Genomic DNA, 26,850 nt, shown 5'->3' with positions numbered 1-26,850 from the left:
ATAACAATCCCTTTAGCTGGCAGGCGCTCTTTTGTCATGCTAATCTTCCAAGTTTCACGCCATCATTTCATAAACACAAATTCAATTGATGGCACTTTTGGGAAATAAGCAGTATATATGCAAATAACTACATAAGCATACACTGTGGCAATATATACACATTATCTGCTTGACGTGAGGCTTTATATCTGAGGAGGAATAATTAGCACTGTCTAAGGAGCATTGCTCAGAATATCAATATGATATTAAGGAGTTCTTTATTTTGATTTACGTAGAATTTAATTAACAAAGTCAGTGAAGGAAATGGGGCTCTGCTTGCTTCTATGATTTTCTGTCTGAATGAGCAAAATAGTTTTTTTAAATTTCTAGGAGAAAATTTTTACCTTGTCTGACAGCTAAAATTGTTGCAGTAATATTCCTTTAAATTAAATCAATGTTAAAGGGAACCTGTCAGCAGGATTGTGCACAGTAACCTACACACAGTGTCAGGTCGGCGCCTTTATACTGATTAAAATGATAGCTTGGTTCATGAAATCCGTCTTGTGATTGTTTCTTAATCTTTATTTTCAGTTTTGTGTTAATGCACAATAGCAGCTATCGGCAATCTCTGAGAGCTGCTATTGCGCAGTTGTTGGTGGCACCATCTTGGAGGAGAAAACCTTTTTTTTTCTTCTCCAGCAAGATCGCCTGCGCAATAGCAGCTATCGGATCTCTATACACACCGATAGAAGCTACTGCACAGGCATGGTGGGCGCAATTTTCAAATTTACTTTTTTTTCTCGCTCAACTAAATAAGCCAAAGGGATTCATTGCAAAGTAAACATGCAATTATGCTGCATTTTTTTAATTCAGTATGTGATTAATATTCATTATGCAAACTAGGGGGCAGGTCAGTGAGGGGGCAGTGACCTGTCAACAGTCTGCATTATAAATATATAATCAGAGCACCACAGACCGCAGTCGTGCCGTAAGGCAAGATAATCTCATTAACACAAAACTAAAAATAAAGATTAAGACACAGCCACAAGACGGATTTCATCAATCCAGGTATCATTGTAATCAGTGTAACGGTGCCGACCTGACACTGTGTGTAGGGTACTATGCACAATCCTGCTGACAGGTTCCCTTTAAACACAGTTACCTTAAAGGAATTTTCCCATCTGGAATATCAATAGGGTTTGTTTGCTTAAAATGTCTGATAGAGGAAGATCCTACTCCAAGGAACTGCATATATCTCAAGAATATAGCCTGTCATGTGAAACCACCTACTGTATAATCTAAAAAGGAAGAGGCATGATCACAGATCTGGTGAGATGTTTTTTAGGAACCATCTTGGAATGTCTTGAGTAGTTATCCAAGCATGCTCAGGTGCTAACCCCGTGACTTCGGTGTGCTCGTATGATATGTTCAAGTCCCCATGGCTGCATGTATCACAACTGTTCGACAACCATAACACATCCAGGGAATCTCAGTTTGTAAGACAATCCCTGCATGTGTTTCTGCTGTCGAACATCCACAAGACATGTAGCTGCGGGGACTTGAACATATTATACGAGCACACCGAAGACACTCTATTAGCACCCAGGCATGCTCAGATAACCCCTTATCAGAGCACATTCGCTCATCACTATAGTTTATACAATCGTCAAAAGCTGGTAAAAACTAACAGGCAGCTTGTATCAATCCCACAACGCAATGATCAACAACAGACTTTAGGTGTGGTCTGGAAATGGACAACAAGAGATCATAGAACAATGGAACTCAGAGTTCAAACATTTTTGAATGGAAGTGAGTCACCTGCCAGGGCCATGGGGAGCTCGGTACCGGGTCCGGTCACAATTAAAGGGGATGTCTGTTGTGAATTCTGCTCTTGGGTTCCCTCCAGTGGTTGTTGGTGGGAATGCAGTTGTCTCTGACTCGCAGTCCTGGCCAGGTGTATCGGATAATTACAATTCTGACTGGGATATTTAGGTGTGCAGGATCCTTTAGCCCCTGCCAGTTGACAATGTTTCCCTGGAAGTGTTGGATCTCTGCCTGGCCTCTCCTGCTTATCTGCCAGTTCAGCAAAGATAAGTGTCTGTTTCTTTTCCTGTGGCACACATGCAGTGTGCTTATTTTCAGTACTGTTCGTTTGTTTTTCTTTTGTCCTGATTAGACTGTGTCTGTGTTTTCTCAGTTTGGTTGGTTTCACTGGAGTTGCAGATTTACGCTCCTACATCTTTTAGTAGATGTAGGAAGTTTTTTGTATATTCAGCTGTGGATTTTTTGAAGGGTTTTAATACTGACCGCACAGAACTCTGTCCTATCCTGTCCTATCTAGCTAGAGTGGCCTCCTGTGCTAAATCCTGTTTTTTCTGCCTGTGTATGTTTTTTCCTCTCCGACTCACTGCCAATATTTGTGGGGGGCTGTCTATCCTTTGGGGATTTTCTCTGAGGCAAGACAGTATTCCGATTTCTATCTTTAGGGGTATTTAGTCCTCCGGCTGTGACGAGGTGTCTAGGTGTGTTAGGTACACTCTACGGCTACTTCTAGTTGCAGTGTTAAGTTCAGGTTTGCGGTCAGTATAGTGGCCACTTTCTCCAGTGAAAGTTCTCATGCAGCTCCAAGGTCACCGGATCATAACAGATGTCACAGTGACTGCGACCCTGTCCATGGCCCTGGGCGCCCAAATAAAGGGAAAGGTCTTTTAAGTGGATTTGAAATAAAGTTTGTGTTCATGACGCCACCTGTGGTATTCGGTAAGAGGGGACTTCCGCATCAGGGTCATACCCCTTACCTCTGCTTCCGGAGCGCTGGAACTTCTTTCCTGCTCCAGACTAGATGAGGCTGCCAGCGGTCATCCAGTAAGGCTCCAGATGAAGGCCTCATTCCACCTGGCCACAGCTTCCATTTGCATCCGCATGAGCTTCCGGGTGAGTTCTTTTACCTCTCTCTGCAGGAGGTCCAAATCCAGCATCAGTGACGGGTACAGCTCTTGCAGATCCCGGCTGGGGGAGTCCTCCTGCTCCACCCCACGCTCCAGTGTCCACTCACCTCTCTCTGCCATGTTGCTTTCCGGCAATGCCTCATTCATCTCATTTCCCATGGTTTCTCTGCACCACGCCCGTCTTCGTGGGTGGTTCTTTCTCTTCTCCCCGCCATCCCAGACTAGGAGGCGGACCTCTCTTGTTGATGGGCATATTTCTCTCACATAGTAATGTTGATGAGTGGCTGCCATGGTTTTTGCGCCGTTCCTCCAGGTGCCACCCATGACGACGTGCCCTTTTCCTGTGCACGCCACATGGTGCTGCAATGGTGGCGTTTTTTATCGGCAATTCATAGTTCACAGTCCCACAATAAATCACAGTTTCTTAGGTGCACATGACCCGACTCTCAGGGTCGGTCCATCCTGTTCATGACACCAAAAAGTTTAGTCGCCTGCCAGGGCCGTGGGGTACTTCGTACCAGGTCCGGTTGCAATTAAAGGAGATGTCCATGGCCCTGGGCACCCAAATAAAGGGAAAGATCTTTTAAGGGGATTTGAAATAACGTTTGTGTTTGTGATGCCACCTGTCGTATTTGGTCAGAGGGGACCGACGCTGCTTAATGGGGTCCTCTGGGGTGATGTTAAGACAGCTAAGATGGTATAACTTCCCACAGGTAAAGTTGGGGCTCCTGGGGTGTAGATGGAGATGGTGAGTGGTGCAGTAAAGAATGGAGGACACAGGTTTGCAGTCTCTTTACCTGGTTTACTGAAGGTTTCAGGCAACCGCAGGCCAGAGCACCAGATCACAGGTACGGGCAGGGTGTGGCCGGCTAGGAAGTGAATTCAGAGTCCCCTTTATCAGGTGGAGTTAGAGGCCTTCCTATTAGGGCGGTGATGTTGCAGTCCCTTACTGCCTTTGGCTTCTGGCAAGGTCCTCACAATTCTCTCTGTCCACCATGAAGGTTAGGGGACAAACCTGTATGACAGGTGGCTCGAGCCTTTTTATAGGCTCTCTATCACAACCCGGGCTCTATGTGCCACTGTGCCTCCTGGGTATTAGGGCAGACAGGTGAGGTGAATCCATCTGTCCTGCCGGTTTTTGCTGTGCCTCCTAGAGTCCAGACAAAACCTCGGTCTTCCAGCTACAGTCCTTCTGACACTCACTGTCTGACTGTTCTCTTCTCTGTCCTCCAGACACACTACTCACTCACTTCCCCTCCAGCCAGAATATATATGTCTAGGGAAGTTCCCCTGAAAACCGGGTTCAGAGCTCCCCCTTCTGGCCTGGAGTGAAAACATGTTGTGTGCTTTGTGATCACCTGGTGAAAGAGATCTTCCTTCGCTTCCAAGCGAGACATCACTCTCCCTGTGAGGAAAGCAATGCCACTGTGACAACCAGGACCCTGGGGTGTCACATAAGCAGCCATATCTCCTCATTTTTCTTACATTCAGACACATTGTGGAAGATTTCCTATTATTGTCCTAAAATTTGAAGTATAAAGCTTTATGAATAATTGGGCCAAATTTATCACATTTGCATATGCTGTATAAATTTTGACATTACTAGACATTATTTCAGATTATAATTTGGCACAGCTCATGTACGACAATTTTTTCATTCACTTTTGGCCAAAATTACGGTGCATTTTGCTTAATAAATCTCCCTCAGTATCTGAAATACAAAAACAAGAATAAGACAATAAGGAACATAGTGAGGCTAATGTCTCATTGGGATAAAGCGACATTGTTTGAGCCCAAAAACAAGATATATTTTAATTGATAAATATGTTGATCTCATCAGATTCTTCTTTTAGACTAATTGGAAACTGTCAAGTTGTAATACAGTCAGATCTGTAGACCGCATGGTATAGAGAAGGGGAAGCTGAGCAGAATAATATATAGGATTAATGGAGGAAAAAATACAGTATATCTTGCATTTATTCATTGAAATCCCTGGTGTCTGTATACATATGAGTCCATTGGATGGTCCTACTAGAAACTTACATCTATCACCATATGCACAATCATACAGAAAAGAATGGGACCGCCTATTGGACTCCTATGCTTTCAAACACCAGGGATTTCTTGAATAAATACATGTTTTACTGAATCTTTTCCCACAGTAGTGCCTGCAGATCAGATACTATTTTCAAGTTGACAGGTTTCCTTTAAGCATCCAATGGTTTCAGAACGTTGAGTAGGTGAAAACTTGCTTGAATATGGTTGATTGCAGGTTCTTGAGCAGCTTAGGTCTTAGTTATTCATTTAGCAGGTACATAGCTCTATCATATGTTTATACAGTGATAAATGAGTTCAAAGTAGGTGAACAGAACAAAGGCTGAACATGGCAGAAATAAAATCAGAAAAATGGCTCCATGCAGTTATGAAAGCTGACTAAGGGCCTGTGCACACGTTGCAGATTTGTTGCTTTTTTTCTCTGCAGATTTGTCACAAAACCTAAAAGGTTTCCTGATGCCAGCAAAGTGAATGAGAATCATGAAGTCTCATGAACACGTTGCTTATTTGTGACTTACAGATCTGGTACAAATTTAAATCTGCAGCACGATAATTCTTTCAGCATTTTTACTCCGGATTTCACCCATACTAATGAGTGGGGAAAAATATGCACCAAAAATGCATAAAAAATGCATGTTATATGCTGCATTTTTACTGCCAACAGATATAAAAATGGTACGTAACAGTTTGTAGCCTGTTACTAAAAAACAATGGAAGTAACTGACAGAACTGCGTATGAGAAGCAAGGACCACCCCTTGGCTCCTTCCATGTATATCCCCAATTCCAAAAAAGTTGAGACACTGTGTAAAATGTAAAGAAAACAAGAATGCAATGATTTAGAAATATCTTATGGCCATATTGTATTCACAAGAGAATATAAAACACAGATCTGAAGGTGAAAGTTAGATATTAGTTACATTCATTTGAAAAAAATAACATTTTAAAAATTGATGGTAACAACATATCTCAAAAAAGTTGGTACAGAAACATGTCTACCATTGTGTAGCCTCTTCTTTTTACAACAGTCTGTAAAATCCTGGGAAGTCAGGAAAGTTTTTTGAAAAGAAAAGTGTCCTGTTCTTGTCTGATGTAGGATTCTAGCTTCTCAGTAGTCCTGGCTCTTTGCAGGATTTTTTGATTCATAATGCACCAACCTTTTTACTGTTGATGAAAGGTCTGGACTGAAGGCGGCAAGTTCATCACTCAAACTCTTCTTCTATGAAGCCATGTTGTTGTGATGGATGCAGTGTGTGGTTTAGCATTGTCTTGCTGAAATGTGTAAGACCTTCCCTGAAATAGATGTTGACTGGATGGGAGCATACGTTCTTCTGGAACTTATATATAATTATGAGCAATAATAGTGCCTTTCAAGATGTGCAAGCTGCCCATACCATAGGCGCTAATGCAACATCAGATAATCAGAGATTCAGATTTTGAGCTGGGTGTAGATAACAAGCTGGATGGTCCCTCTCTTGTGTCCGAAGGAAGTGACATTTGTGGTTTTCATAAAAAAGTAAACATTTGATTCATCTGACCAGAGAGGAGTTTTTCATTTTGTCTCAGTTCATTTTAAACGAGCTATGGCCGAAAGAATTCAGCAACCTTGCTGGATTATGTAGTTATATGACTTCTAATTTGCATGATACAGCTTTAATTTGCATTTGTGGATTGCACAATGAGCTGTGTCATCAGACAAAGATTTCTGGAGATGTTCTTGAGCCTATCCAGTGATTTGTACATACTAATCACTCCTGTTTTTAATACAGCACTTCCTGAAGAATCTCTGAATCTTTTGATGATTGTGAGCCCTCGCGGGCAGGGTCCTCATTCCTCCTGTACCAGTTATGACTTGTATTGTTTAAGATTATTGTACTTGTTTTCATTATGTATACCCCTCCTCACATGTAAAGCGCCATGGAATAAATGGCGCTATAACAATAAATAATAATAATAATAATAATAATAATGACATCATGTGCTGTAGATGGTGGGATATTCAAAGTTTGGCAATATAACATTGAGAAACATGTTTCTGAAATTGTTGCACAGTCTATAGATGCAGTTGTTTACAGATTGGGGAAGCTCTAACCATCTTTACTTCTGGGAGACTCTACCTTTTTTATAGAAATGTATGTGTCTTAGATGGAAATTGTCTCTCCTTCTGTTTATCATTAGTACTACTGATGAGCGAACGTGCTTGGATAAGGTGTTATCTGAGCACGTTCAGGTGCTAACCGAGTGACTTCGGCTTGGTCAAACAATATCTTCGAGTCCCCGCATCTGAATGTCTCGCGACTGTTTGAAAGCTGCAACACATGCAGGGATTGCCTAAACACCTTATCTGAGCACGTTCGCTCATCACTAATTAGTGCCACTTACTTTTCCAGCCATTTATTAATTCTGTGCCAACTTTTTTGAGATGTGTTTCTGCATCAATTTCTTCATTAATTATTTTTTTCAAATCAAAAGAAAATAATGTGTAAATTTCCAAATAGATTTCCATTCATTGCATTCTTATTTTCTTTACATTTTACTGTGTTCCAGCTTTTTTGGAATTGGTGTTGTACATTTGCAACATAAATTGTTTTATTCTTTTAAGCTGCAATGCCCATTTCAAAGACTTACATGCTTAGAAATGTACCACATTTATGTATAGCACTCTGGCAACAATTTAGGACATAGAGTATATTTCATGACTGTTCTCTAAGTAACCCACCTTTCTCAGCTCCAAATTTGCAGTTTCGTCTGTATCCTTGCTTAATTCTAAATGTTAAACTGACAGTATAAGGTTATTGTTTTTTCATGACATTGTTATGTAGGCATTGCATCTGATAATAAACTGTGAGTATAATGGTAGTACATAAATAAATGATGAGAATAAACTTTATTCTTTCCAGGACGTAAACATGGTAATTGCATGAATAACGCCATCAGCATTTTCTCAACAGATGCATCCTGAAAAGACTGAACTGCACTGTTAAATAATGACATGTTGACGTACTACATGTGGGTAACACCTTCTCCAGGAATACTAATGATTTAAATTCTTCTTTTTTTTCTTTACAACAAGCAGACAAACATTAAAGGGAGTTTTCAAAGTTTGAAGGCTACCAATAGAGATTAGCGAACTTGTTCGGAAGCAAATCTCAAATTCGGCACAAACGTTGCACTTTCTAATTCATTTTCTAATTCTGAGCTTTTTCCTCAAAATCAGCAAAATTCAGTAAATGATCAAGTTTCCACTAATGATTTTGTTAGGACTTTAGCTAGGATTGTCAAATAAATAAGGCAGCACACTGCGGCGCTAAAACATGCAAACATGAAACATGAAAATTGAACTGCATTACTGCACTAGAAATATGAAAAAATGAGAGCGTTTAGCTCATAAATTGGCCAATTCATGTGTACCTGGTAACCACATTAGGGCATCTCTCGTATACCAGGTCCTAAACTTTCCTTTCCTCACTGAGAATAAACATCTTCATCTGAATGGGTACATGTGAAACCTCTTCTTAGACTAAATTTCTCTCTCTCTCTCTCTCTCTGTGGAGGGGTAATGGACCTACTGTGATTAAAACACCTATGGCTAAGGGTATGTGTCCACGTTAAGGATTGCATCAGGATTTGATCAGGATTTGACGCAGGTAAAATCTGCACCAAATCTGCACCAAATCTGCACCTGAGGTCACTGGCAGGTCACCTGCGTTTTTCATGCGTTTTTTGACACGTCGCCGCATTGTACGGACATGCTGCGTTGTGAAAAGACACGCCGCATGTCCGTTTATGCGGGTCTGCCACCTGCGTGTTTTACCGCATAGTGGAGATGGGATTTCATGAAATTCCCTCCACTATGCTGTAACATCTGGACACTGCATGTTTGACGCTGCGGCTCTACGCAGCATCAAACACGCAGCGTTTCCTGAACGTGGAAACATACCCTAAGAGGCAGAGGTGTGCTCAGTCAGAAGGCTAATGAATACAAATTTAAAAAAAACTGACCATCACTTCCTAACATAGAATAAGTGTGAACAGGTGCTGAACCTAGAGTCACCAGCTCGTATACAATCAAATAAATAAGGCAGCACACTGCGGTGCTAAAACATGCAAAAATTAGTCTTATTCTATGTTTGTAAATGACGGTCAGTTTTTTTAAATTTGTATTCATTGGCCTTCTGACTGAGCACTTCTCCTCCTCTTAGCCACAGGTGTTTTAATCGCAGTAGGTCCTTACCCCTCCACAGAGAGAGAGAAATTTAGTCTAAGAAGAGGTTTTACAGGTACCCATTCAGATGAAGACGTTTATTCTCAGCGAGGAAAGGAAAGTTTAGGACCTGATATATGAGAGATGCCCTAATGAGGCTACCAGGTACACATGAATTGGCCAAATTATGCGCTAAACGCTGTTAGGGGTCGAGTTCCCGCCTCTGCACAGGGGGAATCTCGGGCCATCTCCGCTGCGATCTCCCATTCTTCTTCTGCCGCAGTGGAGCCTATTCAGCGGAGACGTCGGCCCCAGCTTCTTGCTAAGTCTCACTCTGTGCAAAGGGTTACTGCTGCTTTTCCAGCTTCTGCCATTGAAGCCAGTGCTGGGCAGCGGCGAGCAGACGCTTTTGGGACTAAGTCCTGCTTTTCCCCTTCTGAGCATGCCCAGGGCAAGATCTCCCGTTGGAGATCGAAGGTCACATGCTCAGATACTACAGCAGATCCCATTGGTCCTCCAGGAAGGTCCTGAAGGTGCTCAACTTCTGTGGCAGCCTCCCATTGGTCCTTCTGGGAAGGTCCTGTACATGCTGCGGCTATAAAAGGTTCACATGACCGCACGACCATGCGCTAGTGTACATTTGTATACGTGTGTGTGTTGATGAGTGCAAGTCGTTCTTTAAAATCCCCTCCCTATTGTATGACTGTTCGCATATGGTGTATGGCTGCTACCTAGCGCCCGGCTGAACTGTCAGCATAACACAGATAACAGCGTCTACTGCTGTGACCACCAGTGCAGCGCCACGCGCCATTAGAGCGCTTCCTTAGCCCAAGTCTGGGTGGTTAGTGGCGTCCGCCAGTACGGCAGAGCTCGCACTCTTGTGCTCAAAACTATTGTTTCAGTTTGTCTCTTACACCCAGTAGCAGTGTTGAGCACAAGTAGTCTAGACGGACTCAAATCCTGAGTTTTGGGACTGAGTTCGGTGACTCCTTGCTTGCGCTCTTTGTGCGGTACCGCGGCCCTGTGACTTAACAGAGTTCGCTTCCACTGCCATATAGTGCTGCCATTTGCTAGCAGCAGGTTCTCTCCTGCACAGTGGACCCTGGTCTGCGAACGCACCTAATAACATCTCACTATTTACTCGGTGCGTTCCGCCAGTCCTAACAAACGCTCTCATTTTTTAATATTTCTAGTGCAGTAATGCAGTTCAATTTTCATGTTTCATATTTGCATGTTTTAGCGCCCGCAGTGTGCTGCCTTATTTATTTGACTGTATACGAGTTGGTGACTCTAGGTTCAGCACCTGTTCACACTTATTCTATGTTTGGAAGTGACGGTCAGTTTTTTGAAATTTTTAGCTAGGATTGTGGCGTTGTACGATGAGTGAGGGGGACGTGTTTTATGAGGATTGGGTAGGGGCCAGAGTAGCGACGGTCAGTATTTTTTTTGTCAGGCCACATTTCAGAATCTAATTCATTTCTGCTAATAATGTGAGCCAGAGACCAGGCCACATTTCAGAATCTAAATTGTTTGTGCAAATAGTGTGGGCCAGAGACCAGGTCACATTTCAGAATCTAATTAGTTTGTATTAATAGTGTGATCCAGCCAGGAGTTCACATTTCCAAATCTAAATCTTTCTGCTAATAGTGTGGGCCAGACACCAGGCTGTTATGATCTGGTGGTTTAGGAGCAACATGGAACGAGCTCTGAAGGAAGTGGTATCTGTACTGACCGCAGTCCCTAAGCTCAACACAACACTAGAAGTAGCCGTGGAATGCTCCTAACTCTCCATAGGCATCTCATCACAGCCTAAGAGCTAACTACCCCTAAAGATAGAAGCAGGAAAACTATCTTGCCTCAGAGAATATCCCCAAAGGATAGATTAGCCCCCCACAAATAATGACTGTGAGTGGAGAGGGAAAAGACATACACAGAATGAAACCAGGATGAGCACAGCAGGCCAGTCTAGCTAGATAGATAGGACAGAATGGAATACTGTGCGGTCAGTATAAAACACTACAAAAATCCACGCAGAGATTACAAAAATCGCCACACCTGACTAAAGGTGTGGAGGGTAAATCTGCTTCCCAGAGCTTCCAGCAACACAGAGTAATTCATACTGATAAGCTGGACAAACATAGAAAGCACAGAACGGATAAGTCCACAATCTGTGGACAGAAAAGAGCAAGCAAGAACTTAGCTGTGCTGAAATGGTCAGGATAACAGGGAAATCCAAAGAGATGTGAATCCAACCAGGAACCATTTACAAGTGGCACTGGCTGAAGGAAAGAGCCAGGCATAAATAGCCGAGCAGAAAAGACAATCAGTAGAAGCAGCTGATGACAGCTAAATCCAAGGAGCAGCCATACCACTTGAAACCACAAGAGGGAGCCCAAGAGCAGAACTCACAAAAGTGCCACTTACAACCACCGGAGGGAGCCCAAGAGCGGAATTCACAACACCAGGCCACATTTCAGAATCTAAATCCTCTCTTCTAATAATGTGGGCCAGACAAAAGGCCACATTTCCAAATCGAAATCCTTTCTGCTAATCATGTGGACCACACACCAGGCCACATTTCAGAATCAAAATTATTTGTTCTAATAGTGTTGGCCAGAGACCAGGCCACGTTTAGGAATCTAAATTGTTTGTGCTAATAGTGTAGGCCAGACACCATGCCACATTTCAGAATCTAAATCCTTTCTGCTAATAAAGTGAAAGACACCAAGACACATTTTCGATTCTGAATTGTTTGTGCCAATGGTGTGATCCAGACACCAGGCCACATTTTCAAATCTAAATACTTTCTGCTAATGGTGTGGGCCATACACCAGGCCACATTTCAGAATCTAAATCCTTTCTGCTAATACTGTGGACGAGAGACCAGGCTACATTTCAAAATCTAAATTGTTTGTGCCAATAGTGTGGGCCAGAGACCAGGCCTCATTTCAGAGTCTAATTAGTTTGTGTTAATAATGTGATCCAGCCAGGAGTCCACATTTCCGATTCTAAATCCTTTCTGCTAATCTTGAGGACAGACACCAGGCCACATTTCGGAATCTCAATCCTTTTTGCCAAAAGTGTGGGCCGTACACCAAGCCACATTTCAGAATCTAAATTGTTTATTCTAATAGTGTATTCCAGACACCAGGCCACATTTCAGAATCTAAATTGTTTGTGCTAATAGTGCAGGCCAGACACCAGGCCACATTTCAGAATCTAAACCCTTTCTGCTAATAAAGTGGACCAGACACCAGGCCACATTTCCGAATCTAAATAGTTTGTGTTAATAGTGTGAGCCAGAAACCAGGCCACATTTCAGAATATAAATCCTTTCTGATAAATGTGTGAGCCGTACAACAAGCCACATTTCAGAATATAAATTGTTTGTGCTAATAGTGTGTGCCAGACACCAGGCCACATTTCCAAATCTAATCTTTTCTGCTAATCTTGGGCTTTATACCAGGCCACATTTCAGAATCTAAATCCTTTCTGCTAATAGTGTGGGCCAGAGACCAGGTTACATTTCAGAATCTAAATTGTTTATAATTGTTTGTGTCAATAATGTGATCCAGCCAGGAGTCCACATTTCCGAAACTAAATCCTTTCTGCTAATCGTGTGGGCCAGACACCAGAGCACCTTTCAGAATCTAAATTTTGTTTGCTAATATTGTGGGTCGTACATTAAGACACATTTCAGAATCTAAATTGTTTGTGCGAATAGTGTAGGCTAGACACCAGGCCACATTTCCAAATCTAAATCCTTTCTGCTCATCGTGTGGGCCATATAACAGGCCATATTTCAGAATCTAATTCCTTTCTGCTAATAGTTTGGGCTGTACACCAAGCCACATTTCAGAATCTAAATTATTTGTGCTAATAGTTTTAGCCAGACACCAGGCCAAATTTCCAAATCTAAATCCTTTCTGCTAATAGTGTGGGCCATACACCAGGCCACATTTCAGAATCTAACTAGTTTGTGTTAACAATGTGATCCAGCCAGGAGTCCACATTTTAGGATCTAAATAAATTCTGCTAATCTTGTGGTCCAGACACCAGGCCACATTTCAGAATCTAAATCATTTTTGCTAATAGTTTGGGCTGTACACCAAGCCACATTTCAGAATCTAAATTGTTTATTCTAATAGCATGGGCCAGAGACCAAGCCACATTTCAGAATCTAAATTGTTTGTGCGAATAGTGTAGGCTAGACACCAGGCCACATTTCAGAATCTAAATCCTTTCTGCTAATAAAGTGGACCAGACACCAGGCTGCCCCAGGCCACATTTCGGAATCTATATAGTTTGTGCTATTAGTGTGAGCCAGAAACCAGGTCACATTTCAGAATCTAAATCCTATCTCCTAACAGTGTGGGCCAGAGACCAGGCTACATTTAATAATCTAAAGTGTTTGTGTTAATAATGAGGTCTAAGGGGTAAGGTTTCTCCTTGTGGAGAGTGAAATACCAGCTCTGGCTTGTCAAAGTAAGGAGGCTTATTCGCCATGCAATGCTCCTCTGGGAAATTTAATATGCAAATTCCCTCTTCAGAGAAAAAGAGGACTTGAACTCTATAGCTCCACCTGTTGAAAGTAGTGAGCCTACAAGTCACAATCAACCCTTTAATGAGTCTTGCAATATGACTTAGAATAAAATGCCAAATCAATATCTCAATTCGCAGACACGGTGTTTCGGGCTATTGGCTCTCATCAGTGCCAAGCAAGAGAATTGATTTGGCTAGGTGAGAGACTCTGGACTGAGGTCTAAGGGGTAAGGTTTCTCCTTGTGGAGAGTGACATACCAGCTCTGGCTTGTCAATGTAAGGAGGCTTATTCACCAGGTCACATTTCCAAATCTAAATCCTTTCTGATAATCGTGTGGGCCATACACCAGACCACCTTTCAGAATCTAAATTGTTTGTTCTAATAGTGTAAGCAAGAGACCAAGCCACATTTCAGAATTTAAATTGTTTGTGCTAATAGTGTGGGCCATACACCAGGCCACATTTCAGAATCTTAATTGTTTGCGCTAATAGTTTGAACCAGAGATCAGACCACATTTCAGAATCTAAATCCTTTCTGCTAATATTGTGAGCCATACACCAGGCCACATTTCAGAATTTAAATTGTTTATTGTTGTAGTGTGGGCCAGAGACCAGGCCATATTTCAGAATCTAAACCATTTGTGCTAATAGTGTAGGCCAGACACCAGGCAAAATTTTGAAATCTAAATCGTTTGTGCCAATAGTGTGGCCCAGCCAGTAGTTCACATTTCCTAGTCTAAATCTCTTCTGCAAATAGTGTGGGCCATACACCAGGTTACATTTCAGAATCAAATTCCTTTCTGCTAATAGTGTAGGCTAGGGTTAAGCGACTTTTAGTTTTTTAGGGTCGAGTCGGGTTTCGCGAAACCCGACTATCTCAACAGTCGAGTCGAGTCGAGTCGGCCGATTATCGCGAAAAGTCGGGGATCGACCGAAACACGAAACCCAATGCAAGTCAATGGGGGAGCATAGTCGGCAGTGAGTGGAGGCCAGGAAAACATGTACAGTGGCTATTTTAATGGCAAAAACATCCATTCTTGTTACTGAAGCTTGTCAATCTTAATTTACCTTATAATAATAGTAAGGCATTGGAAATTGGGGGTCATTTGGCTAAAGTTGTGGGGGGTAGGGCTGGTTCAAGTATTTAGTGGGCCCAGGAAATCTGGACCACGTCACGGCAGTGGAGCAGGGAGAGGTAAGTATTTCAACTTTGCAAGTGCTGTGATCCTGAGCAAGCAGGGGGGGCCCACTCATTGGCATTGGCACTGGCACAGGGCCCCTCAAAGTACGGCGGTGTGTTTGCACGGCGGGGGCGCCTCCCACCAGCAGCGACACTTTTGCGTACTATGAGGGGCCCTGTGCCAGTTACGTCGCCAACGAGTATTCCCCCCCCCACCTGATGAAGGAACCTGCACTTTCATCTGCACCTTCCTCTTTGTCCCCGTGTAAGGTGGTATGGTATGCGGGAAGAGGAACCTGACTTTCAGCAGGATCACAATCTTGCTGTGTAGCGTGCACGGGGAATGTTGCGTTATGGGTCAATGTACCAGCAGACTCATCTATCACTGGCTGGGCAATGGGCAGGATGAGGAGGAAACACAGATATAGGCCCAAAGAATAAAGTGGGCTAAATGCAGTTCAAAATTGGTAACAGGACTAACCAGGGGACATTGCAGTGGAGGACAACTGTAATGAGAGGCTGACACAGAGAGTAGGCCCAAATCAGTAAGTAGTCTAAATGCAGTTCAAAATTGGCAACAGTAGTAAACAGGCGGCACAGCTTTGTTCAGTGGAGGAGAACAGCAAGGAGCGGCAGACACCGATAGTAGGCCCCAACCCAACTAGTAGGCCAAATGCAGTCTAACATTAACAACTACTTAACGAGAGCCTGAAAATGGAATTTCAGGACAGGAAACCAGGAGAACAGCAAGGAGCGGCAGACACTGTTAGTAGGCCCCAACCCAACTACTAGGCCAAATGCAGTTGTTCCATTTAACAACTATTTAACAAGAGCCTGAAGATAGAAGCTATGGAGAGGCAACCTGGAGAACACCTTGGAGCGGCAGACACCGTCTCTACAACCCAGACCCAACTTGTAGGCCTAATGCAGTGTTGTTTCAACAACTACTTAACACGAGCATGAAGATTGAAGCTATGGAGAGGCAACCTGGAGAACACCTTGGAGCGGCAGACACCGTTAGTAGGCCCTACCGAAGTAGTAGCCAAAATGCAGTTTTCAAATTCCTATAGGCTGAAAACCAGACTATTGACGCTCAGCTTTTTTCAGAGGAGGACAGCTGTATTGAGTGGCGCAGACAGACACAGGTAGTAGGCCTTAAACAAAAAATTTGGCTCAATGCAGTTTAAAAAAGGTTACAGGGGTACACAGGCAGCATTGCTCTGGTCAGTGGAGGACAATTTCAATTATGGACCGCAGACAGACTTAGTACGCCTACAATTAAAAAAAGGATGCTCTATGCAATTTAAAATAGGTTCCAGGGGTACACGGGCAGCTGTGGTGTGGTAAGTGGAGGACCATTGGAAGGAGGGACCGCAGATAGGCTTAGTAGGCCTAACATAACAAAAGTTGGCTGTAGGCACTTTAAAATAGCTTCCAGGGGTACACGGGCAGCAGTGGAGTGGTCAGTGGAGGACTATTGGAAGGAGGGACCGCAGACAGGCTTAGTAGGCCTAAAATAACAAAAGTAGGCTGTAGCCACTTTAAAATAGGTTCCAGGGGTACACGGGCAGCAGTGGTATGGTCAGTGGAGGACTATTGGAAGGAGGGACCGCAGACAGGCTTAGTAGGCCTAACATAACAAAAGTAGGCTGTAGGCACTTTAATATAGCTTCCAGGGTACACGGGCAGCAGTGGTGTGGTAAGTGGAGGACTATTGGAAGGAGGGACCGCAGACAGGCTTAGTAGGCCTAACATAACAAAAGTTGGCTGTAGGCACTTTCAAATAGGTTCCAGGGGTACACGGGCAGCATTGGTCTGGTCAGTGGAGGACTATTGGAAGGAGGGACCGCAGACAGGCTTAGTAGGCCTAACATAACAAAAGTAGGCTGTAGGCACTTTAAAATAGGTTCCAGGGGTACACGGGCAGCATTGGTCTGGTCAGTGAAGGACTATTGGAAGGAGGGACCGCAGACAGGCTTAGTAGGCCTAACATAACAAAAGTAGGCTGTAGGCACTTTAAAATAGCTTCCAGGGGTACACGGGCAGCAGTGGTGTGGTCAGTGGAGGACTATTGGAAGGAGGGACCGCAGACAGGCTTAGTAGGCCTAACATAACAAAAGTAGGCTGTAGGCACTTTAAAATAGCTTCCATGGGTACACGGGCAGCAGTCGTGTGGTCAGTGGAGGACTATTAGAAGGAGGGACCGCAGACAGGCTTAGTAGGCCTAACATAACAAAAGTTGGCTGTAGGCACTTTAATATAGGTTCCAGGGGTACACGGGCAGCAGTGGTGTGGTCAGTGGAGGACCATTGGAAGGAGGGACCGCAGACAGGCTTAGTAGGCCTAACATAACAAAAGTTGGCTGTAGGCACTTTAAAATAGCTTCCAGGGGTACACGGGCAGCAGTGGTGTGGTCAGTGGAGGACTATTGGAAGGAGGGACCGCAGACAGGCTTAGTAGGCCTAACATAACAAAAGTAGGCTGTAGGCACTTTAAAATAGCTTCCAGGGGTACACGGGCAGCAGTGGTGTGGTCAGTGGAGGACTATTGGAAGGAGGGACCGCAGACAGGCTTAGTAGGCCTAACATAACAAAAGTAGGCTGTAGGCACTTTAAAATAGCTTCCAGGGGTACACGGGCAGCATTGGTCTGGTCAGTGGAGGACTATTGGAAGGAGGGACCGCAGACAGGCTTAGTAGGCCTAACATAACAAAAGTAGGCTGTAGGCACTTTAAAATAGGTTCCAGGGGTACACGGGCAGCATTGGTCTGGTCAGTGAAGGACTATTGGAAGGAGGGACCGCAGACAGGCTTAGTAGGCCTAACATAACAAAAGTAGGCTGTAGGCACTTTAAAATAGCTTCCATGGGTACACGGGCAGCAGTGGTGTGGTCAGTGGAGGACTATTGGAAGGAGGGACCGCAGACAGGCTTAGTAGGCCTAACATAACAAAAGTTGGCTGTAGGCACTTTAAAATAGCTTCCAGGGGTACACGGGCAGCAGTGGTGTGGTCAGTGGAGGACTATTGGAAGGAGGGACCGCAGACAGGCTTAGTAGGCCTAACATAACAAAAGTTGGCTGTAGGCACTTTAAAATAGCTTCCAGGGGTACACGGGCAGCAGTGGTGTGGTCAGTGGAGGACTATTAGAAGGAGGGACCGCAGACAGGCTTAGTAGGCCTAACATAACAAAAGTTGGCTGTAGGCACTTTAAAATAGGTTCCAGGGGTACACGGGCAGCAGTGGTGTGGTCAGTGGAGGACCATTGGAAGGAGGGACCGCAGACAGGCTTAGTAGGCCTAACATAACAAATGTTGGCTGTAGGCACTTTAAAATAGCTTCCAGGGGTACACGGGCAGCAGTGGTGTGGTCAGTGGAGGACTATTGGAAGGAGGGACCGCAGACAGGCTTAGTAGGCCTAACATAACAAAAGTAGGCTGCAGGCACTTTAAAATAGCTTCCAGGGGTACACGGGCAGCATTGGTCTGGTCAGTGGAGGACTATTGGAAGGAGGGACCGCAGACAGGCTTAGTAGGCCTAACATAACAAAAGAAGGCTGTAGGAACTTTAAAATAGGTTCCAGGGGTACACGGGCAGCATTGGTCTGGTCAGTGGAGGACTATTGGAAGGAGGGACTGCAGACAGGCTTAGTAGGCCTAACATAACAAAAGTAGGCTGTATGCACTTTAAAATAGGTTCCAGGGGTACACGGGCAGCATTGGTCTGGTCAGTGGAGGACTATTGGAAGGAGGGACCGCAGACAGGCTTAGTAAGCCTAACAGAACAAAAGTAGGCTCTATGCACATTGAATTATCTTGCAGGGGTACACAGGCAGCATTGGTGTTGTCAGCGGAGGCCGATTGTAAGGAGTGTCTGACAGTTAGTACTCCCAAAAAATAAATAGATGTTAATGTCTCGCAATACAACAAAACAAAAAAACAAAAGGGTGGCATACTTAGGTACAGGGGTGGGCTCCTCTGCTGTGTTTATGACCTAGTAATTTGGCGCAAAGTATTTACTGGTGTAAATATAGGACACTGCCCCAGACTATTTTAAGTAGCATCATACATGTTAACACATTGGTATTGTCAGTGCCAGGCATTGAAGGATGTCAGCGCATAGACTAAACATTGGTGGAGCTGTGAGAGATAATTTTGCAAATCGTAGAGCACTGTTTGAGCGGTAGGGGGGTGAAACTGTCTTGTGGCCGGCGGTACAGGCCCAGGGCCCCTCATGTTACAACGGTGTCTGACGTTGGTTGCGCGCCACCACCGCCAGAGACACTTTATTGTACTATGAGGGACCCAGTGGCAGTGCCGTCGACCAAAAGCGTGCACACCCACCTCTTCAGACAAACGGCACTCTCACGGGTGCTTGCGCCAAGTGGCGAGACCACGGCCCCGTGGGGGGAGTTTGGTCATTTAGGGAGGTGTTGACATGTCGTATGCTGGACAAACAGCTGCTGCAAATTACGAGATTGGAAAACTCAGTCAGACCAGTCCACAAGCAAGACCTTTTCATTGGAAAGCTAGGTGTCAGCCGGGAAAGGTGGGGCAAAATAATTCGAAATCCAGTTGTGGTTAATTTTAATGAAGGTTAGATCATCAACATTTTAGGTAGCCAGACGAGTCCTGTTTTCGGTTAATATTGAACCAGCAGCACTGAATACTCTTTCTGATAGCACACTAGCTTCTGGGCAAGCAAGCTCCTGCAATGCATATTCTGCCAATTCTGGCCAGGTGTCTAATTTGGATGCCCAGTAATCAAATGGGAATGACGGTTGAGGGAGAACATCGATAAGGGATGAAAAATAGTTAGTAACCATACTGGACAAATGTTGTCTCCTGTCACTTTGAATTGATGCTGCAGTACCTGTCCTGTCTGCGGTCATAGCAAAATCACTCCACAACCTGGTCAGAAAACCCCTCTGTCCAACGCCACTTCTGATTTGTGCACCTCTAACACCTCTGGTCTGCTGCCCCCTGCAGCTCATGTGAGAACGATCACCGGCGCTGTGTGCTGGGAATGCCTGAATCAAACGGTCAACAAGAGTTGATTGTTTGGTTGCTAATATTAGTTCCAAGTTCTCATGTGGCATAATATTTTGCAATTTGCCTTTATAGCGAGGATCGAGGAGGCAGGCCAACCAGTAATCGTCATCGGTCATCATTTTAGTAATGTGTGTGTCCCTTTTGAGGATACGTAAGGCATAATCCGCCATGTGTGCCAAAGTTCCAGTTGTCAAATCTGCGGTTGTGCTGGGTTGAGGGGCAGTTTCAGGCAAATCTACGTCACTTGTGTCCCTCAAAAAACCAGAACCCGGCATTGCCACGCCACCAATTTCCAGTGGCCCCGGAGAAGCTTCCTCATTAAAAAAATACTCATCCCCATCATCCTCCTCGTCCTCCTCCTCCTGTTCGCCCGCTACCTCGTCCTGTACACTGCCCTGACCAGACAATGGCTGACTGTCATCAAGGCTTTCGTCTTCCTGTGCTGCAGACGCCTGCTCCTTTATGTGCGTCAAACTTTGCATCAGCAGACGCATTAGGGGGATGCTCATGCTTATTATGGCGTTGTCTGCACTTACCAGCCGTGTGCATTCCTCAAAACACTGAAGGACTTGACACATGTCTTGTACCTTCGACCACTGCACACCTGACAACTCCATGTCTGCCATCCTACTGCCTGCCCGTGTATGTGTATCCTCCCACAAATACATAACAGCCCGCCTCTGTTCGCACAGTCTCTGAAGCATGTGCAGTGTTGAGTTCCACCTTGTTGCAATGTCGATGATTAGGCGATGCTGGGGAAGGTTCAAAGACCGTTGATAGGTCTGCATATGGCTGGAGTGTACGGGCGAACGGCGGATATGCGAGCAAAGTCCACGCACTTTGAGGAGCAGGTGGGATAACCCCGGATAACTTTTAAGGAAGCACTGCACCACCAGGTTTAAGGTGTGAGCCAGGCAAGGAATGTGTTTCAGTTGGGAAAGGGCGATGGCAGCCATGAAATTTCTTCCGTTATCACTCACTACGTTGCCTGCCTCAAGATCTACAGTGCCCAGCCACGACTGCATTTCTTTCTGCAAGAACTCGGACAGAACTTCCGCGGTGTGTCTGTTGTCGCCCAAACACTTCATAGCCAATACAGCCTGCTGACGCTTGCCAGTAGCTGCCCCATAATGGGACACCTGGTGTGCAACAGTGGCAGCTGCGGATGGAGTGGTTGTGCCACTGCGGTCTGTGGACGAGCTCTCGCTTCTGCAGGAGGACGAGGAGGAGGAGGAGGGGGGGGCAAACGCCTACAGCCAACTGTTTCCTAGACCGTGGGCTAGGCAGAACTGTCCCAATATTGCTGTCCCCTGTGGACCCTGCATCCACCACATTCACCCAGTGTGCCGTGATGGACACGTAACGTCCCTGGCCATGCCTACTGGTCCATGCATCTGTTGTCAGGTGCACCTTTGTACTCACAGATTGCCTGAGTGCATGGACGATGCGCTCTTTAACATGCTGGTGGAGGGCTGGGATGGCTTTTCTCGAAAAGAAGTGTCGACTGGGTAGCTCGTAGCATGGTTCAGCGTAGTCCATCAGGGCTTTGAAAGTGTCGCTTTCAACTAACCGGTAGGGCATCATCTCTAACGAGATTAGTCTAGCTATGTGGGCGTTAAAACCCTGTGTACGCGGATGCGAGGATGAGTACTTCCTTTTTCTAACGAGAGTCTCATGTAGGGTGAGCTGGACTGGAGAGCTGGAGATCATGGAACTAGCGGGGGTGCCGGTGGACATGGCAGACTGAGAGACGGTTGGAGACGGTATTCTTGCCGGTGCCCTAGATGCAGTGTTTCCTACTACGAAACTGGTGATTCCCTGACCCTGACTGCTTTGGCCTGGCAACAAAACCTCCACAGATACTGCAGGTGGTGCGGAAAATGGTGGCCTTACAGTGACGGAAGGGATGTAGCATTGCTGACTAGCTTCATTGGCCGAGCGTGATACAACCTTAAGGGACGGTTGGTAGTTAGTCCAGGCTTGCAAATGCATGGTGGTTAAATGTCTATGCATGCAACTTGTATTTAGACTTTTCAGATTCTGACCTCTGCTTAAGGTAGTTGAACATTTTTGACAGATGACTTTGCGCTGATCAATTGGATGTTGTTTAAAAAAATGCCAGACTGCACTCTTTCTAGCATCGGATACCTTTTCAGGCATTGCAGACTGAGCTTCTTTAACCGGATGGCCACGCTGTCCTCCAACTGGCTTTGGCTTTGCCACGCGTTTTGGGCCAGATACGGGCCCGGCAGATGGAACCTGTTGCGATGTTGATGCCTTCTACAACCCCTCCTCCTCCGCTTCAGAACTACTGCCGCCTGCACCCTGTTCCCCCAATGGCTGCCAATCTGGGTCAACAACTGGGTCATCTATGACCTCCTCTTCTATCTCATGTGCAAGTTCGTCTGTGTTACCGTGTAAGCCCGTGGTATAGCGTTTGTGACGGGGCACCATAGTCTCATCAGGGTCTGATTCTGGATCACTACACTGCGAGGGCAATGTGGTGGTCTGAGTCAAAGGAACAGCATAGTAATCTGGCTGTGGCTGTGCATCTGTGCACTCCATGTCCGATTCAACTTGTAATGGCATGGCCTGTTAACTGTTTCACTTTCTAACCATGGAACGGTATGTGTAAAGAGCTCCATGGAGTAACCCGTTGTGTCGCCTGACGCATCCTTCTCTGTTGTTGTTTTTGCTGAACAGGACAATGGAGCAACTTGTCCCTGTGAACATCCACTAACGACGCACTGCTTTTACATTTACCAGTTTCAGAAGAGGAGGCAAAAGAGCTAGAGGCTGAGCCAGCAAGGAAAGCCAAAACTTGCTCTTGCTGCTCCTGCTTTAAAAGCGGTTTTCCTATTCCCAGAAAAGGGAGCGTTTGAGGCCTTGTGTAGCCAGACGACGAACCTGGCTCCACAGCTCGATACTTAGGTGCTATATTGTTTTTCCCACGACCACCTGATGCTCCACCACCACAACCATCATTACCAGCTGGCAATGAATGCCCACGGCCACGACCTCTTCCACCAGACTTCTTCATTGTTTTAAAAACATATCCAAAGTAACGGTATTTGTTACTGTAAAACAACTTACAAGGTGAACTCACACTTCTGTAGGATTTAGATATCCCTTTATAGGTGGGTGAGACTGCAATGAAAATCAGGCACAATATTACACACTCGGTTTTCTGTGGCACAAAATGAGACAGATGCCACACACGCAGGACTGGCACTGAAGCACAAATGCCAATATTAATCTCCCACTATTTTTTTTTTTTTAGGGAGAATTTAACCCCCCCCCAAAAAAAAAACAGACACTAGGCTTTCTGTGGCCCACAATTTGAGAGAGATGGCACACACGACTTGCACTGAAGCACAAATGCCAATATTAATCTCCCACTATTTATTTATTTTCAGGGAGAATTTAAAAACACCCCCCCCTAAAAAAAGACACTAGGCTTTCTGTGGCCCACAATTTGAGAGAGATGGCACACACGACTTGCACTGAAGCACAAATGCCAATATTAATCTCCCACTATTTATTTTTTTTCATGGAGAATTTAAAAACAAAAATTAAAAAAAACAGACACTAGGCTTTCTGTGGCCAACAATTTGAGAGAGATGGCACACACGACTGGCACTGAAGCACAAATGCCAATATTAATCTCCCACTATTTATTTATTTTCAGGGAGAATTTAACCCCCCCCCCCCAAAAAAAAAAAGACACTAGGCTTTCTGTGGCCAACAATTTGAGAGAGATGGCACACACGACTGGCACAGAAGCACAAATGCCAATATTAATCTCCCACTATTTATTTTTTTTCATGGAGAATTTTAAACCCCCCCCCAAAAAAAACCCACTAGGCTTTCTGTGGCCAACAATTTGAGAGAGATGGCACACACGACTGGCACTGAAGCACAAATGCCAATATTAATCTCCCACTATTTATTTATTTTCAGGGAGAATTTAACCCCCACCCCCCCCAAAAAAAAGACACTAGGCTTTCTGTGGCCAACAATTTGAGAGAGATGGCACACACGACTGGCACAGAAGCACAAATGCCAATATTAATCTCCCACTATTTATTTTTTTTCATGGAGAATTTTAAACCCCCCCCCCAAAAAAAAACACTAGGCTTTCTGTGGCCAACAATTTGAGAGAGATGGCACACACAACTGGCACTGAAGCACAAATGCCAATATTAATCTCCCACTATTTATTTATTTTCAGGGAGAATCGCCAAGAAATCAGGGCCAGTATTACACACTAGGCTATCTGTGCCCCAAAATTGGAGAGAGATGGCACACACAGGGCTGGCACTCTAGCAGAAATGCCAATCTTAATCTCCCACTACTTTTTTTGTTAGGGAGAATTGCCAAGAAATCAGGGCCAATATTACACACTAGGCTTTCTGTGCCCCTAAATTGGAGAGAGATGGCACACATAGGACTGGCACTCTAGCAGAAATGCCAATCTTAATCTCCCACTATTTTTTTTTTAGGGAGAATTAAAAAAAAAAAAAAAAAAAAAAGGATTATAGACACTAGGCTTTCTGTGCCCCACAATTGGAGAGAGATGGCACACACGACTGGCACTCAAGCACAAATGCCAAGATTAATCTCCCACTATTTATTTTTTTTCAGGGAGAATTAAAAACAAAAAACAAAACAGGGACTGTCCTGCAATTACTATCTCCCTGCAGTAATCTCAGCAAGGTATGGCAGGCAGCAATAACAAGGAGTGGACTGCTGCACAAATTAAATCAAAAGTGTGGACAAACAAACAAGATAGCTGTGCAGAAAGGAAGGAACAACAGGATTTGTGCTTTGAAAAAAGCAGTTGGTTTGCACAGCGGCGTACACACAGCAATGCAGCTATCAGGGAGCCTTCTAAGGCAGCCCAATGAGCTACAGCGCTGAGGAAAAAAAATGTAGCCTCCACTGTCCCTGCTAACAAAAGGTGGTGTTGGACAGTGGAAATCGCTACAGCACAAGCAGTTTGGGGGTTAATGGACCCTGCCTAACGCTATCCCTGCTTCTGATGAAGCGGCAGCAACCTCTCCCTATGCTCAGATCAGCAGCAGTAACATGGCGGTCGGCGGGAACGCCCCTTTATAGCCCCTGTGACGTTGCAGACAGCAAGCCAATCACTGCAATGCCCTTCTGTAAGATGGTGGGGACCAGGACCTATGTCATCACGCTGCCCACACTCTGCGTCCACCTTCATTGGCTGAGAAATGGCGCTTTTCGCGTCATTGAAACGCGACTTTGGCGCGAAAGTCGCGTACCGCATGGTCGATCCCACACAGGGATCGGGTCGGGTTTCATGAAACCCGACTGTGCCAAAAGTCGGCGACTTTTGAAAATGAACGATCCGTTTCGCTCAACCCTAGTGTAGGCCACATACCAGGCCATATTTTAGAGTATAAGTGGTTTGTGCTAATAGTTTGGGCCAAGCACCAGGCCACATTTCCAAATCTAAATCCTTTCAGCTAAACGTGTGAGCTATACACCAGGCCACATTTCAGAATTTAAATTGCTTGTGCTAATAGTGTGGGCCAGAGACCAGGCCACATTTCAGAATTAAAATATTTTCTGCTAATAATGTGGCCCAGACACGAGGCCACATTTTCAAATCTAAATCTTTTCTGCTAATAGTGTGGGCCATACAGTAGGCCACATTTCAGAATCTAAATTGTTTGTGCAAATAGTGTGTGTCAGAGGCCATGCCACATTTTAGAATCTAAATCTTTTCTGCTAATATTGTGGGGCGTACCTATAGACCATCCACTTTTTATAATCTCATTGATTTGTGCTAATAGTTTGGGCCAGACACCAGGCCACAATTCCAAATCTACATCCTTTTTTCTTATTGTGTGGACCATACACCAGGTCACATTTCAAAATCTAAAATGTTTGTGCTAATTGTGTGGGCCAGAGGCCAGGCCACACTTCAGAATCTAATTAGTCTGTGTTAATAGTGTAGTCCAGCTAGAAGTCCACATTTCCAAATCTAAATTCTTTTTGCTAAAAGCGTGGGCCATACACCAAGCCATGTTTCAGAATCTAAATCATTTGTGCTAATAGTGTGGGCCAGATACTAGGCCACATTTCAGCATCTAAATTGTTTGTGCTAATAGTGTGGTCCAGAGGCCAAGCCACATTTCAGAATATAATTAGTTTATGTTAATAGTTTGGTCCAGCTAGAAGTCCACATTTCCAAATCTAAATCTTTTTTGCTAATAGTGTGGGCCATACACCAAGCCATGTTTCAGAATCTAAATTGTTTGTGCTAATAGTGTGGTCCAGAGACCAGGCCTTATTTTAGAATCTAAATAGTTTGTGCTAATAATGTGGGCCAGATACCAGACCACATTTCAGAATCTAAATTGTTTGTGTTAATTGTGTGATCCACAGACCAGGTCACATTATAGAATCTAAATTTTTTGTGCTAATATTGTGGTCCAGCCAGGAGTCCACATTTCTGAGTCTAAATCTTTTCTGCTAATGGTATGGGCCATACGTCAGGCCACATTTCAGAATCTAAATCCTTTCTGTTAATAGTGTGGGCCATACACCAGGCCACATTTCAGAATCTAAATTGTTTCTGTCAATAGTGTGGTCCAAACACCAGGCCCCTTTTCTGAATCTAAATCATTTCTGCTAATAATGTGGTCCAGACAAACTATCTCAGCAAAATATACTGATTTTTAATTTAGTGACAGATGTCTGGCAGGTCTGGGCCTTGGGTTGTGAAACAGTGGATTAAAAGAGGGGAAGGGTACATCCAACATAAGTGGGTAAAATCAATATTGTAGTGGAAGGGGGAATACAGTTAGTGTTCAAAGTGTACGTGGGTTATGTGGTAATGTTGCTGAAAGCTCTACTGAACAAATA

Source organism: Ranitomeya imitator, chromosome 4, assembly GCF_032444005.1.
Source record: "Ranitomeya imitator isolate aRanImi1 chromosome 4, aRanImi1.pri, whole genome shotgun sequence".
Lineage (NCBI taxonomy): Eukaryota > Metazoa > Chordata > Amphibia > Anura > Dendrobatidae > Ranitomeya > Ranitomeya imitator.
This window is presented reverse-complemented; position numbering follows the sequence as displayed.